At 33.3% G+C, this 18,034-nt stretch overlaps 1 protein-coding gene and 1 long non-coding RNA gene across 4 annotated transcripts in view; one reads left to right on the top strand and one right to left on the bottom strand.

The window, feature by feature from the left end:
• The window catches only part of LOC127701140 (ranBP-type and C3HC4-type zinc finger-containing protein 1-like), a 494,271-nt gene that overhangs the window by 359,396 nt on the left and 116,841 nt on the right, over positions 1-18,034 (bottom strand). The window lies entirely within an intron of this gene.
• Positions 1,722-6,419, top strand: LOC127701220 (uncharacterized). Its single transcript, XR_007981884.1, has 2 exons — positions 1,722-3,164; positions 5,032-6,419. It is a non-coding gene; the product is annotated as an uncharacterized LOC127701220 (long non-coding RNA).

Below are 18,034 nucleotides of genomic sequence, written 5' to 3'. Positions count from 1 at the left end.
AAAATCCCCCCCCCAAAATTTTGGAACCCCCTTATGATTCATCACCCCCAAACTCAATCCCAGCCTTCCTTTTGTGGTATGGTACCTTGCAGTACAATTTCAGAGAGATCCATACACTTGAACACAAGTTATTGTCTGGAAACTAGAAAAATGCTTGTTTTTTGCCCCTTTTTGGCCCCAAATTCCTTAACGTTTAAGGCAATTACCCCCAAACTCAAACCCAGCTTTCCCTTTGTGATATGGAACCTTGTAGTACAATTTCATAAAGATCCATACACTTACACACAAGTTATTGTCCTGAAACTAGAAAAATGCTTGTTTTTTGCCCCTTTTTGGCCCCTAATTCCTAAATTTTTTTGGCAATTACCCCCAAAATCCATCCCAGCCTTCCCTTTGTGGTATGGTACCTTGCAGTACAATTTCAGAGAGATCCATACACTTGAACACAAGTTATTGTCTGGAAACTAGAATAAACTGTTATCACAGAGATATGTCTTGCCTTTTTGTAATTTTTATTATGCAAATGTTGAAATTAAATTAGCAATACTTTAACATTAGTATTGCAAATATTCAAAGTCAATGAACCATGACTGAGGTACCTGGATGAACAATCTCCATGTAAATGAGATGTGCCAATGCTAATAAAACTGCATACCAAATACCATTGACTTATTAAAAGTCGTTATCTTTAAACAAACCTAAACACAAACGTTAACTTGTAAACTATGTAAAAGTTTCAAAGTCAATGAACAATAATAAGGGGATGGGGTTATATAATCTCCATGGAAATGAAACTTGCAAATGCCAATACATTTGCATACCGAATATCATTGACTTAACATTTGTGGTTCATCTTAAACTGACATAATCACAAACTAATACATGTAAACTAAGCAAAAGTTTCAAAGTCAATAGACCATGACTGAGGGGTAAGGACCAAATATTCTCCATGGAAATGAGATGTGCTAATGCTTATACAACTGCATACCAATTATCATTGACATACCACTAACAGTTCCCCTTAAACTGACCTAGTCACAAACTACTACATAAAAACTAAGCAAAAGTTTCAAATTCAATAGACCATGAATGAGGGGGCGGGGCCAAATAATCTCCATGGAAATGAGATTTGCCAATGCTTATACAACTGCATACCAAAAATCATTGACCTACCACTAGTGGTTCCCCATAAACTGACCTAATCACAAACTAAAACATGTAAACTAAGCAAAGTTTCAAAGTCAATAGACCTTGACTGAGGGGGCGGGGCCAAATAATCTCCATGGTAATGAGATGTGCAAATGCTAATACAACTGCATACCAAATATCATTGACCTACCACTAGTGGTTCACCATGAATTAGACCTAATCACAAACTAATACATTGTTGACACCGCCGCCGCCGGAAACAGCATACCTAAGTCTCGCTTTTTGACTCCGTCAGGGCGAGACAAAAATGCTTATTTTTGGCCTCTTTTTGGCCCCTTATTCCTAAACATTTTAGGTAATTACCCCCAAACTCAATTCCAGCTTTCCCTTTGTGATATGGAACCTTGTAGTACAACTTTAGAAAGATCCATACACTTACACACAAGTTATTGTCATGAAACTAGAAAAATGCTTGTTTTTTGCCCCTTTTTGGCCCCTAATTCCTAAAATTTTGAGGCAATTACCCCCAAAATCAATCCCAGCATTCCTTTTGTGGTATTGAACCTTAAAATTTCATAGAGATCCATTCACTTAAACTAAAGATATTGTGCGAAAACCAATGTGTCTTCGGACAACGATGACGAAAACGACATCAACTACGACATGTGTAATAGCACAACATAAGAACAAACTATTAACATGTTTTATTCATACCAAATACTTATTTATGCATTATTACTTTATAAAGTACTGTAAATTCAGAAATTATTGTGTGCATTTTTTATTGTCAAATCAGAAATTTATCAAAAAAACTAAAGGGAGGTTATTTTAATAGATATAAACCAGTCACCAAAGTTTCATGAAAAATGCTCAAAGCACTTTTGAGTTATTGTCTAAAAATTGGAAATCCCCCTTTTTTTATGAATAAAATCCCATAACTCGGAAACGTAAAATCTAAAATTTATAAAAATCAAAAGGGAGCTTAAGTCAATATATATAAACAATTCATCAAAGTTTCATGAAAACTGCTCAAAGCATTTTTTGAGTTATTGTCCGAAAACTGGAAAATTTTAATGAATAAAACCCCGTAACTCGGAAACGTAAAATCTAAAATTTATAAAAATCGAAAGGGAGCTCACGTCTATAGATATAAACAAATCACCAAAGTTTCATGCAAATTGGTTACAGCGTTATTAAGTTATTGGCTGACATGTAGATGATGGACAGATAGACGGACACACGGACGGACGGACCACGGTAACCATAATAATCCTGTAAACGCGCGTATAAAAATTCAATATCTTTTTAAATTTTTCAAAATTTTACGTTTTTCCATCCTCCAAATAATTTTTTCAACGTATACTACCTTTTATAGCCGACTAAACAGTATGAATTTTTCTCATTGTTGAAGGCTGTATGTACGGTGAATTTCCTATAATTGCTTACATCCACCTTATTTGAACTCTGGTGGAAATTTGTCTCATTGGCAATTATCTATATAGCAGGTAGATTTGTTGAAGATCTGTTCTTGACTAAAATTGTAAAATTTTGTAGAATGCACTTAAAAAATAATTTTATAAACTCAACAACGCTCAAGTATATTCGAAGGTAAATTATGCTTCATTTTTGTTATATTTACAATTAGGGTAGTAAGGTTAAAAAAACATACTTTTCATGAAATTTTGTATAAATGAATCAATCATAATCCTTTAATTCAGAAAAAGTATGTTATTTTTAAACTAGAGGCTCTAAATGTGTCGCTCACCTGCATCTTCCACAATGGCCACTTTTTAGTTTAATCATCATTAGCTGAGAATGACTCTATTAAGAGTTAACTGACAATTTCAGTCATGTTAACATATTTGTAGATCTCATTTTGCTGATCATATTTTTGTTCAAAAATTCTATTTATTTATTGAAGTTTTCAAGATAAAAGGCAAAAATGGATACGACCGCAGAGGTTCAACCCTGAACAGTTGGGGCAAAAATGGACACAATATTCAAGCTTGATACAGGTCTGAATTTGGATTGTATTTAATATTTGACACATTATAGGTTTCTGACACAAAAATAAATGTAGTCAAAGAACTTGAAATTGGTTATATGATTTGAATTTATATTCAATTAAAGATTTCTTGCTGTTGTGCAATACACTGTGCTATTGCGCAATTAACTTAGTAAATCTGTTTTCAGACAAGGAATTAGCAAAATAAATTGTGACCCCCAATTTTTTTTTTTTTTGGAAAATTGATAATTTCTTAAATCTTGAGGAAAAAAAATTGAACCCCCCAAAAAAATTTTTAATATTATATTTTTGGCCCCTTTTTGGCCCCAAATTCCGAAACGTTTAGGGCAATTACCCCCAAACTCAAACCCAGCTTTCCCTTTGTGATATGGAACCTTGCAGTACAATTTCATAAAGATCCATACACTTACACACAAGTTATTGTCCTGAAACTAGAAAAATGCTTGTTTTTTTGCCCTTTTATGGCCCCTTATTACTAAAATTTTGAAGGAATTACCCCCAAAATCAATCCCAGCCTTCCCTTTGTGGTATGGTAGGTTGCAGTACAATTTCAGAGAGATCCATACATTTGAACACAAGTTATTGTCTGGAAACTAGAAAAATGCTTATTTTTGGCCCCTTTTTGGCCCCTTATTCCTAAACGTTTAGGGCAATTACCCCTAAACTCAATTCCAGCTTTCCCTTTGTGATATGGAACCTTGTAGTACAATTTCATAACGATCCGTACAATTACACACAAGTTATTGTCATGAAACTAGAAAAATACTTGTTTTTTGCCCCTTTTTGGCCCCTAATTCCTAAAATTTGAGGCAATTACCCCCAAAATCAATCCCAGCATTCCCTTTGTGATATGGAACCTTGTGGTACAATGTCAGAGAGATCCATACACTTATACACAAGTTATGTCTGGAAGTTACAAAAATGCTTATTTTTGGCCCCTAATTCCTTAACTGTGGGTACCATAACCCCCAAAATCAATCCCCACCTTCCTTTTGTGGTATTGCACCTTATGGTAAAATTTCATTGAGATCCATTCACTTAAACTAAAGTTAGAGAGCGAAAACTAATGTGTCTTCGGACGACGACGACGACGCCAACGTCATACCAATATACGACCACAAAATTTTTTTTGCGGTCGTATAAAAACTAGAGGCTCTAATGAGCCTGTGTCGCTCAACTTGGTCTATGTGCATATTCAACAAAGGACACTCTCCAACATTGTAGACGAGAATAGAATTCATGACAAAAATCTTTTGTTGATCTTGTACTGCTGATCATTTAGTCTGTTTAGTTTCTTTCCATCTTCTTTAGTTTTTGCTCAAAACACAAAAGAGGGTAAAAAAATCCTAATTTAAGGGCAACCATTCCTATAAAGAGTGACAGTCTACTAACTATATCCGCAAAATTTGACTTGTTAGTAGATCTTGCCTTACTGATCATTTTTGTGATTTAAAGTGTCTACTTATCTATTATAATTTTTTTTATGTAAGGCAAAATGCAAAAAAATGATAAAAATCGTCATTAAAGAGCAATAACTCCATTAAGGAGTCTTCAGACGATTTCCTTCATATTGTATAAGTTGTAGATCTTGTCTTGCTGATCATTTTTGCTTATTTAAGTTTCTATCTATCTATAATAACTCTAATAAGGAGTCAACTGACGATTTCGACCATGGAACTTATTTGTAGAACTTGTTTTGCTAATCATTTTTGTAATCTAAAGTTTCGCCCTATCTATTATAGTTTTCAAGATAATAGGCAAAAATGTGCTTCGCCGAGCACAGCTGGATACAACCGCAGAGGTCCAACCCTGAACAGTTTGGGCAAAAATAGACACAATATTCAAGTTTGATACAGGTCTGAATTTGGATTGTAATTAAATATTTGACACATTATAGGTTTCTGACACAGAATAAATGTAGTCAAAGAACTTGAAATTGGTTATATGATTTCAATTTATATTCAATTGAAGATTTCTTGCTGTTGTGCAATACACTGTGTTGTTGCGCAATACTTAGTAAATTTGTTTTCAGACTATATACAAAGAATTAGCAAAATAAATTGTGACCCCCAATTTTTTTTTTGGAAAATAGATAATTTCTTAAATCTTGAGGAAAAAAAATTGACTTCCCCCACCTTTCCAAAAAAAAAATATTTGAAGAAATTTTCTTTTTGGAAAATGTGGTACAATTTAAGAGACATCCATACACTTAAACACAAGTTATTGTCTGAAAACTATAAAAATGCTTGTTTTGGCCCCTAATTCCTTAACGGTTTGGGCAATTACCCCCAAACTGAATCCCAACCTTCTACTTGTGATATTGAACCTTGTGGTACAATTTCAGAGCAATCAAAATACTTAAACACAAGTTATTGTCCTGAAACTAGAAAAATGCTTGTTTTGGGCCCCTTTTTGGCCCCTAATTCCTAAACGGTTGGGACCATCACCCCCAAAAACAATCCCAACCTTCTTTTTGTGGTATTGAACCTTTTGATTAAATTTCATAGAGATACATATACTTCAACTAAAGTTATTTTCCGGAAACCAAATGTCTTCGGACGACGATGACGTGATAGTAATATACGAACGCATATAATTTTTTGCGGTCGTATATAAGTGAAAATAAATGGTAAAATTTGTCACTTAAGGGCAATAACTCCTATAAGAAGTCGTCTGACAGTTTTGACGTATATGAACAATTGGTAGAGCTCAACATTCTGAACATTTTTGCCCATGTCAGTCAGCTTTTCTCTATTTATAACGGTTTTCAAAATAATAGACAAAACTTGCATTTTACCCCTATGTTCTATTTATAGCCATGTCGGCCATCTTGGTTGGCCGACGGGGTCATCAGACACATTTTTAAAACTAGATACCCCAATGATGATTGTGGCCAAGTTTGGTTAAATTTGGCCCTGTAGTTTCTGAGGAGATTTTTGTAAAAGTAAGACGACGGACGCCAAGTGATGAAAAAAGCTCACTTGGCCCTTTCGGCCAGGTGAGCTAAAAAGATAAAATTTGTCATTTAAGGGTAATAAATCCTATAATAAAGAGCTGTGCCATGAGCGCATGATACACCAGTTGCTTTTTCAAAGCACAAAGTTCCATAACTCCTAAATGTCATATCAGATATTTATAATCAAAGCTGTTAAAGCAATTGCTGCCTAGTAAATGTTTTTGTGACTTTTATTTTTCATCCACATGTAAAAGAATTAAACCTGACAGGAGTCTTATCTAGTGAGAAGTTAGGATGTTTAACTTTATATCAATGAAAGACTTATCCAGCAGAAAGTAATATTTACAATGTTTTACATTTCCCAGGGGGACAACACATTTACCCGGCTTACGGTGGAGGCATATATATTTGCGGAAACGTATAACTCCCGAAAAAATCATAATAGATTATCCCCTTGTAGAGTGTTTGTTACTGGGCAATTATTCACATAAATAATCCGTGCACCTGGCTTCATTATCTTTATTGCTTTTATTTTAATTTTAATGATATCATAACTGGTTTCCAAGTTAATCGATTAACCATTCAATTGATGATTTCAACTTTCGTGACGAGAGTGTTCTACCGAACTATAGTTTTTTATTATAAGAATCATTCATTCATACATACCGATTAAAGATTTGAAGATGGGACGGCTTCTGAAATTTTCATGAAATGCATGTTAACTGTCGATTAACCTGGAAACCGGCTTACGCTTTACCCCTTTCATTACTAATGACATAATCACATAAAAAAATTAACGCAATGGATTTTAAAGTAAAGAAATTTTCAGTTAAAAGTTTCATGAAGTCATCGTCAATACGCTTGATGATTTTCTGCATGGTCAATGCTAGTAAGATCTATTTTAAACCATCCAATGAAAATAGGCTGATCACGCATTACACAAAACCAGAGACATGACAAAACATTATAAAAGTAAATAAAAAGATTATTTGGGTTTAACATACGACAAACAGAAACACTCTTTCAGTTAAATGTTTTTGATTTTTAAAACTTCAGAATATAAAACACAAAACATTTTAATTCCCGAGAATTACAGGTTATCATTTTCAATTGCAAAGAGGGTCATTATGAAATTTGACACTGTCTCGAGAAGTAACCTTGATCAGTTGATCATTATATCATTTGTTTACATAGTGGTGTCTATCAGTATCAATCAGCGATTAAGAAAACCCTTAATAAATAACAGGGCCCATAATTTCAAGGAAGTATTACCAACATGGTAAGTGTAATCAGAACGCGTAAATTATGCTTCTTTTAATTTAAAACAAATAATGTGAGATAAGATTACATTACTATAACGTGCGTAGTGATTTTACAATAATTTTTTGAATGAACGATAATTATATGAATGAACAAGAGCAACTTCACCTCTTTAAAAAAGAAACACGAATTAAACAGCATAAAACAGTATAAGAGATAATTCAGTCAAATTTTCAATATTAAGTCAACAACTGACATGATTCGATATTTTGTTGAAACATCTCAAGAACAAAATCGCAGGTATAAAAATGCACTTTTTCACTCATGCAGACTTCTACATTCTTTGATAGTCAAACGGTTGTCCCCTTAAATACAGAAATACATCTACTAGAACATATGTTGAAACTTCACAAACCAACTGTTGTTTTTCAACTGTTTCAATTAATGTATTTCATTAGAAAACATGCATAGGATTTTTAAAATGACAGACGAGGAATCTGCTCAAAAACTTTGGCTTGATCTGGGTCACAAAGATGGCTATATGCCATAGCATTAAAGCAATTGCTTTAAAAAACTAAAGGGAGGTTATTTTAATAGATATAAACCAGTCACCAAAGTTTCATGAAAAATGCTCAAAGCACTTATTAGTTATTGTCCGAAAACTGGAAAATCCCCCCTTTTTTATGAATAAAATCCCATAACTTGGAAATGTAAAATCTAAAATTTAGAAAAATCGAAAGGGACCTTACGTCAATAGATTTGATTTGATTTTTGGTGTTTTAAGACCACTTTTAAGCACTGCTTTTGGGCTATTTCGTGGTAGCCAGTTTTTATTGGTGGAGGAAGCCGCAGTGCCCGGAGAAAACCACCGACCTTCGATAGGAAAACTGACAATCCTAGTCAATTAAGATTGGAGTCCAGTGCACCCGCACAAGCGGGGTTCGAACTCACAACCTCAGTGTTGACTGGCTAGTGATTACAGTAGTAACTACTTAGACCACTGGGCCACCGAGGCCCCTACGTCAATAGATATAAACAATTCACCAAAGTTTCATGAAAACTCTTAAAGCATTTTTGAGTTATTGTCCGAAAACTGGAAAATCCCCCTTTTTTAATGAATAAAACCCCATAACTCGGAAACGTAAAATCTAAAATTTATAAAAATCGAAAGGGAGCTCACGTCAATAGATATAAACAAATCACCAAAGTTTCATGCAAATTCGTTACAGTGTAATTGAGTTATTGTCCGACATGTAGATGACGGACAACGATATACCATAAAAGAGGGACAAAAGATACCAGAGGGACAGTCAAACTCATAGATCGAAAACAAACTGACAACGCCATGGCCAAAAATAAAAGGACAAACAGACAAATAATAGTACAGATGACACAACATAGAAAACTAAAGACTAAGCAACACGAACCCCACCAAAAACTGGGGGTGATCTCAGGTGCTCCGGAAGGGTAAGCAGATCCTGCTCCACATGTGGCACCCGTCGTGTTGCTTATGTAAATACAAATCAGATAAATAATCTAATTTGGTAGGTCACATTCGTGAAAAGGGAAGGGTATTGTAGTTACGACATAAGGAACATATCCGATATCATCAGTGAAACGGTTATTCCATAACGGTCAACCAACTTATGATGGCGTCCGTAAAATTTACGAAGGGATGATTTCAACTTCCCCATTTGGAACATAATACGTCCCGTAAAAAGGCATATAAAAATTCATTATCTTTTTTCATTTTTCAAAATTTTACGTTTTTCCTTCCTCCAAATAATTTTTACAACGTATTCTACCTTTTATAGTATGAATTTTTCTCATTGTTGAAGGCTGTACGGTGAATTTCCTATAATTGCTTAAATCCACCTTATTTGAACTCTGGTGGAAGTTTGTCTCATTGGCAATTATACCACATCCTTATTTCTATATAGCACGTAGATTTGTTGAAGATCTGCTAGCTGTTCTTGACTAAAAATGTAAAATTTTGTAGAATACACTTAAAAAATAATTTTATAAACTCAACAACGCTCAAGTATATTCGAAGGTAAATTATGCTTTATTTTTGTTTTATTTACAATTAGGGTAGTAAGGTTAAAAAAACATACTTTTCATGAAATTCTGTATAAAATGACTCAGTCATAATCCTTTAATTCAGAAAAAGTATGTTATTTTTAAACTAGAGGCTCTTAAGAGCCTGTGTCGCTCACCTGAAGCTTCCACAATGGCCACTTTTAAGTTTAATCATCATTAGCTGGGAATGACTCTATTAAGAGTTAACTGACAATTTCAGTCATGTTAACATATTTGTAGATCTCATTTTTGCTAATTTTTTTTGTTCATAAATTCTATTCATTTATTGAAGTTTTCAAGATAAAAGGCAAAAATCACCAAAAAAATGGTAAAAATTATCATTAAAGGGCAATAACTCCAATAATAAGTTGACTGAAGATTTTGGCCTTGACGGCTTATTTTTAGATCTTGTCTTGCTGATAATTTTTATGCAAATTGGTTAAAGCATTTTTGAGTTATTATCCGATATGTTGACGACGGACCGACAGACGGACTGACAGACGGACAGACGGACAGACCGACAATGGTATACCATAATACGTCCAGTAAATCGGCATATAAAAAGCCGTCTGACAGTTCTGACTTACATGGCCGGATAAATAGGTAGAGCTCAACATTTTGAACATTTCTGCCAGTCAGTCTATTTATAGAGGTTTTTCAAATAGGACAAAACTTGCATTTTACCCTAATGTTCTATTTTTAGCCATGACTGCCGTCTTGGTTTGCAGGCCGGGTCATGGGACACATTCTTTTAACTAGATACCCAATGATGATTGTGGGCAAGTTTAGTTTAGTCAAATGAGTTTTGTTAAAATATACTTTTTCACTTTTTTGGTCTTTTGGAAAATGTTGTTTGTGCTGTATTTAGACCCCTCTACCAAGAAATTTGTTTTGCATGCACACGTATAAAAATTGCGGTTTTTATCCAACGCAATCATAGGTTTGAACGTTGTTTTCAATTTAGACTTGTTTATATTTTTTCGTTTGGGCTTGTATTATATTTGCCTTCGGGTTTATATGATCCGTTCATCCTATTTTGACTCTTCAAAATTCAAGAGTCTATCCTGAATTGAGGTAAAATATATGGCCTTCCAAATACTGTTTCGATTCCTAACATCACTGTAGAGACATTAATTGTCGAAATCCGGATATGGTGAACTAATTTTTACACCTTTTGTTTGCGGTATACCATCTTTTCCACAAGTTTATTGTTTTCTGTTTGGTATTAAATTAACAGTTAAGATCCATTTTGTTACATCTGGTGATCGGTTTATTTGGCAATCGCCAATGGCAGTCAGCAGGGTTTAAGAACATCCGTTGTTCGACCTGCTAGTCAAATGCATTTTGTTAAAATATACTTTTTCACTTTTTTGGTCTTTTGGAAAATGTTGTTTGTGCTGTATTTAGACCCCTCTACCAAGAAATTTGTTTTGCATGCACATGTATAAAAATTGCGGTTTTTATCCAACGCAATCATAGGTTTGAACTTTGTTTTCAATTAAGACTTGTTTATATATATATATAGAATTCAGAAAACTAATTTATACAGAATAACAAACAATCCTAAGACAAAGTTCTTCAAAAAACTTACTTAAAAAAATGAAAAAAACAATTTCCAAAATATCATTCCTCATTAATACAATGTCTTTAAAAAATCTTTAAAACTTACCGGTACCTGTAATTATTTTCCAAAAAATCTAGTAATGAACAGTAATGTATACATAATTTCTTCTCTAAAATTAGATTTGATGCTGTATCTATTTTTAACTATGAATCTTTTTACAATTTCTATTAATTGTGCAATACAGCTCTGAATTTGGATTGTGATTAAATATTTGACATAGCATAGTTTCTGACACAGAATGAATGTGGTTGAAGAACTTAAAAATTTGAAATTGGACTTTTACCTTTTATGGTCCAATATCCAAAACGTAAATACATTGTTAGATTTGGCATATCAAAGAACCCCAAGAATTAAATTTTTGATGAAAACAAAAAGTTCTTTTGGATTCTTTGGACCTCAATGTGGACCAATTTGATAACAGGGCCAAAATCCAAAATCTAAATTCACGGTTAGATTCGGCATATCAAAGAACCCCATATTAACATTTATTGTAAATGAAAGATTTTTTGGCTGGAATTTCCGATAATTTTGAGTTTCATAATGCCATGAGTGTAAGATAGTATATTCCTTGTTTAAGTATATCAACGTGAGGTCAAGGACTGCATGTGCCATGCATGATCATCTAAGTATTGTTAGCTGATTTGGTCAGTTCTTGAGATTAGTAATTAATATCATATTTCTACATGTGCTCGGACATGCGGTCATTCGCCTTTGTTCTTGGAGAGAGAAAGATTGTTTTCTGAATTTCAACTGAAACCCACCAATTGCCCTCCCTTTTTGTACTATAATGTGTGTAGGACATTTAATTTTCTTTGAACATCAAGGTATTTTATGTACTTTGTAATTTTTGGTGAGTTAATTTTTTCAACTCACTTTTATTTTATGTACTTTTTATACTGTTTATTATGTCGGGGTTTGGCACTTTTTCAACCCCACCTTTGCTTATTAAAGTCATTGTCATTTATTCACTACTATTATAATTGTTAAGATGTCAGTTGCATTTTAAATTAATTTCTGAATAAATGACATTTTACTCAACTTGTGTTTTATTATCAGCAAACATAGCTCAGACTCTGTAGTTGTTATCTGTGTGTAGGAACATTAGCTGACAAAATAACAGTTATTGTAAATAAAAAATTTTTTGGCTGGAATTTCCGATAATTTTGAGTTTCATAATGCTATGAGTGTAAGATAGTATATTCCTCGTTTAAGTATATCAACGTGAGGTCAAGGACTGCATGTACCATGCATGATCATCTAAGTATTATTAGCTGATTTGTCAGTTCTTGAGATTAGTAATTAATATCATATTTCTACATGTGCTCGGACATGCGGTCATTCGCCTTTGTTCTTGGAGAGAGAAAGATTGTTTTCTGAATTTTATCTGAAACCCACAAATTGCCCTCCCTTTTTGTACTATAATGTTTGTAGGACATTTAATATTCTTTAAACATCAAGGTATTTTATGTACTTTGTAATTTTTGGTGAGTTAATTTTTTAAACTCACTTTTATTTTATGTACTTTTTATACTGTTTACGATTCGGGGTTTGGCACTTTTTCAACCCCACCTTTGCTTATTAAAGTCATTGTCATTTATTCACTACTATTATGATTGTTAAGATGTCAGTTGCATTTTAAATTAATTTCTGAATAAATGACATTTTACTCAACTTGTGTTTTATTATCAGCAAACATAGCTCAGACTCTGTAGTTGTTATCTGTGTGTTACAGGAACATTAGCTGACAAAAATTCAATTTTTGTTAAAATCAAACAAAGTTTAATTTTAGACCAACTTGAAAACTGGGCCCAAAAATACATGTTTAGATTCAGCATATCAAAGAACATTCAAAGAACCCCTTGAATTAAAATTAAAAATCTAAATACACAGTTAGATTTGGCATATTCAAAGAACCCAAATAATTCATTTTTTTATGAAATCAAACAAAGTTTAATTTTGGACCCTTTGGACCTCAATGTGGACCAATTTGAAAACTGGGCCCAAAATCAAAAATCTAAATACATGTTTAGATTCAGCACATCAAAGAAACCCTTGAATTAAAATAAAAAATTTAAAAACATGATAAGATTCTGCATATCGAAGAACCCCAATAATTCATTTTGTGATGAAATCAAACAAACTTTAATTTTGGATCCTTTGGACCTCAATGTGGACCAATTCAAAAATGGGGCCCAAAATCCAAAATCTAAGTACCAGTACACAGTAAGATTCAGCAAATTAAAGAACCCAAATAAAATAAGACTTTGAATTAAATAAACCACATTGAAATTGGTCAAGAAAAAAGCAATTTATACAAAGTATTAGAAAAGTAATGTTTTTTGTCCCTTTTTCCTAAACGGTTTGGAACATAACCCCAAAAATCAATCCCAACCTTCCTTTTTTGATATGGAACCTTGTGGTACAATATCATAGAGATCCATAGACTTATACTAAAGTTATTGTCTGGAAACCAGAAAATCCTAGATTTTTTGCCCCTATTCCTAAACGGTTTGGGCCATAACTCCCAAAATCAATCCCAAATTTCCTTTTGAGGTATGGAACCCTGTGGTACAATTTCATAGAGATACATACACTTATACACATGTTGTTGTCCTGAAACAAGAAAAATGCTTGTTTTTTGGCCCCTTTTTGGCCCCTAATTCCTAAACAGTTAAGCCAAAAAAAAACAAAATCAATCCCAACCTTCCTTTTGTGGTGTGGAACCTTGTGGTACAATTATATAGAGATCCATACACTTATACTCAAGTTATTGTCTGGAAACCAAATGTCTTCGGACGACAACAACGCAGACAATGTGATAACATTATATGAACGCTTAAATTTTGCAGTGGTATAAGAAAAACCTAACATTGAAAATTGGTAATTAATGGAAAGTCACTGGACCATCCCCTACAGGGGCAGGGCCTCAAAATAGTCGTCAAACTGATGTCTACTGATTTAATGCAACTTTATAGAAAATATCATTAATCTTTCACAAGTAGTTACTATCAAACTGACTTAAGCAGAAATCTTTACATTGAAAATTGCTAATCAATTCAAAGTCACTGGACCATTACGTAGGGGGCAGGGCCTCAAAATAGTCATCAGACTGATACGTACTGATAGTAATGCAATTTCATACTTTATATCATTGATCTATCACAAGTAGTTCCCATCAAACTAACTTCAGCAGAAAACTTCACAATTGTTGACGAAGACAATGCTGACAACGCCAACAACGAAGCCGCAGTCGCAGGAAAAGCAACTACGATGTCTCGCCTTCCGCGACTTTCTTCTCAGGTGAAACAAAAATTAAAACTAGAGGCTCTAAAGAGCCTGTGTCGCTCACCTTGGTCTATGTGCATATTAAACAATGGACACAGATGGATTCATGACAAAATTGTGTTTTGGTGATGGTGATGTGTTTGTATATCTTACTTTACTGAACATTCTTGCTCCTTACTATTATCTCTATCTATAATGAACTTGGCCCAGTAGTTGCAGTGGAAAATATTTTGTAAAAATTTACAAAAATTTACAAAATTTATGAAAATTGTAAAAAATTGACTATAAAGGGCAATAACTCCTTAAGGGGTCAATTGACAATTTTGGTCATCTTGACTTATTTGTAGATCTAACTTTGCTGTACATTATTGCTGTTAACAGTTTATCTCTATCTATAATAATATTCAAGATAATAACCAAAAGCTGCAAAATTTTCTTAAAATTACCAATTCAGGGGCAGCAACCCAACAACATGCTGCCTGATTGGTCTGAAAATTTCAGGTCAGATAGATCTTGACCTAATGAACAATTTTATACCATCAGATTTGGTTTCAGAGGAGAAGATTTTTGTAAAAGATTACAAAAATTTACGAAAAATTGTTAAAAATTGACTATAAAGGGCAATAACTCCTTAAGGGGTCAACTGACCATTTTGGTCAAGTTGACTAATTTGTAGATCATACTTTGCTGAACATTATTGCTGTTTACAGTTTATCTCTATCTATAATAATATTCAAGATAATAACCAAAAACGCCAAATTTCCTTAAAATTACCAATTTAGGGGCAGCAACCCAACAACGGGTTGTCCGATTCATCTGAAAATTTCAGGGCAGATAGAAATTGACCTGATAAACAATTTTACCCCATGTCAGATTTGCTCTAAATGCTTTGGTTTCAGAGATATAAGCCAAAATCTACATTTTACCCCTATGTTCTATTTTTAGCCATGGCGGCCATCTTGGTTGGTTGGCGGGGTCATCGGACACATTTTTTAAACTAGATACCCCAATGATGATTGTGGCCAAGTTTGGTCAAATTTTGCCCAGTAGTTTCAGAGGAGAAGATTTTTGTAAAAGTTTACGGACGACGGACGACGGACGCAGGACGACGGACGCAAAGTGATGAGAAAAGCTCACTTGACCTTTCAGGTCAGGTGAGCTAAAAAAAGAAAAATAGTCATTAAAGGGCAACAACTTTAATAAGGAGTCGACTAAAGATTTGGATCATTTTGATTTATTTGAAGATCTTGTCTTGGATCATTTTTGCTATATAAAGTTATTGTCTATCTATTCTAATTTCGAGATACTAACCAACAAGAGGCTGTCAGAGTGACAGCAAATCGGATTTCCTGCAGAGGTCGGACCCTGAACAGTTGAGCAAGTATGGACACTACATTTAAGCTTAAAACAGCTCTAAATTTGGATTGAATATTTGACACAGCATAGGTTTGTGACACAAAATGAATGTGGTCGAAGAACTGAAATATTTGAAATTGGACATTTACCTATTATGGTCCAATATCCAAAATCTAAGTACATTGGCAGAATCAGCATATCAAAGAACACCAAGAATTCAATTTTTGATGAAATCAAACAAAAGTTTAATTTAGGACCCTTTGGACCTCTATGTGGACCAATTAGATAAAGGAGCCCAATATCCAAAATCTCTAAATACATGGTTCGATTCAGCATTTCAAAGAACCCCATAAATTCAATTTTTGTTGAAATCAAACAAAGTTTAATTTTGGACCCTGATTTGGACCAACTTGAAAACTGGGCCCAAAAATCCAATATTTAAATATAGGTTTACAGTGTTCCCGCCTGCCCTAAATAGAAGGGCGGCCCGCCCTTGGTGCCCTTACCCCCACCATTCTGCCCTCCAAAGAAAAAGAATGCACCCCTCTGCCTTCTCAAAAAAATAGAATTTCCAAATTTCATGCCTACCGGCGTTTCCGGTAAAATCTTTACCTGATTGTGTAACACTAATTAACTGACAATGGGATTAAGTTAAATATCTAATGCTTTTGCAGTTTTATCACCTTTGTTAATGATTGTTTACTGCTTATTAGTGGATTTAAGATAATTGAACAAATACTAGATATTTAATACAGAACGAAATGTCCACATGTTATCCATTTGTAATGTTTATGAACAGCATGTACACCTGAAAAAATTTATTCAGTAGGCATAACATAAAAAATGAAATCCTTAACAATTTCAAAAGGGATACATAGTTTTGACTTAATTGGTAAAAAATGTTTTGTTTCATAACCATGAGTATGAAATTTAAAGAAGAATCAAAGAAATTTGTACTTTGTACATAACAAGATTCACTTCCTGTTTTACTTCTTGTATTTTATAATCCTCCTGACATAGGAGCACTCAACAAATTTATTTTTAACAATGATGGAGAAAAAAGTAACTGTTTATACCTTCTGCAATATATTATTGCATCAATATAATATGATCATCTACAGTCTCACCTGTTATATTTATAAAACTCCTTACTGAGGAGCACTTTGGTGTGCACTTAAAAATACTTTTTTGTAACAATTCAAATGATAATAAATAACTCTCAATAACATACAGTACTCTTAAGGACATACTGAGATTGATAACTTTGAGAGACATTGTGTCTGACATGACAGTCTTAAGGACAGACACAAAAACCAGGTGTGATCTCATGTTGTTTAGTAATTAAGGTTACCTGAATCAAGGAGCATGAATGGTAAACTGTTAGATTACATAACCATGATAACTATAAAACCTTGTTTACAAATATGTTATCAGCTAATAATTTCAAATTTTGCTTCTTTTACAGGTACTAAAAATATTATCCAAAGGGGAAGAAGAAAATAAATGATTCAATTATTTCAATAAAGAAACTGAGCTTTTTAACATGATATATGCTTTTTTAGTTTAATTTTATTCATTTTATTTCTTTTTAGTTCTATTTTGTTTATTTGTTTTTTTACCTAATATTGTTTTACAGAAGAAGGGTGCTCATATTTAATTATATCATATTCAGAATATAGAATAATAGGCAAAAAAAAATGAAGTATAGAGAAAATCGTTCTAGCAAAAAAAAAAGAATAGAGAATATTGATGAACTAAAATATAGGTTAAGATGGGGAAATTAAGAATATTGAAACATGGGCCAAAAGAATATTTTAAGGTGTTCAATTATAAAGAAATAAACCTCTTACTAAGATTACAACGATGTTTTGGGTCATTGTCTTGTTGAAATCTGTGCTGATCTGGATAAGTTTGTCTAATAAATGGCAAAAGTCCTAGTCGTAGTATAGTATTCACAAAGAAATCAGATTTTAGAATACCTTCAAAGATCAAAATTTGAGTGGTACCACGTCGGCTAATGCCTCCCCAAACGTGGACTTTTAGTGGATGCTTTGGCTTCGGCAGTACAGGAGCAACACAATCCTTTCTTCTGTATATAACAACTTTGTTATCGTGAAGTTGAACGGTTGCCTCATCTGTGAATATGATATCGTCAAATTGTTCATTGACTGCTATAAGTTGCTTACAAAACTCAACTCTCTTTAATTTATTTGCTTCACGAATCATTTGTCCATAACGAGGTGTTGATGCAGTGTATCCGGCTGAATCTATCATTTTTCGAACGGTAGATTTACTTGTA

The sequence above is a fragment of the Mytilus californianus genome, unplaced genomic scaffold (assembly GCF_021869535.1).
Source record: "Mytilus californianus isolate M0D057914Y unplaced genomic scaffold, xbMytCali1.0.p SCAF_5, whole genome shotgun sequence".
Classification (NCBI taxonomy): Eukaryota; Metazoa; Mollusca; class Bivalvia; order Mytilida; family Mytilidae; genus Mytilus; species Mytilus californianus.
Note: the sequence above shows the minus strand (reverse complement) of the source record. Positions and strands in the feature narration are given on the sequence as shown.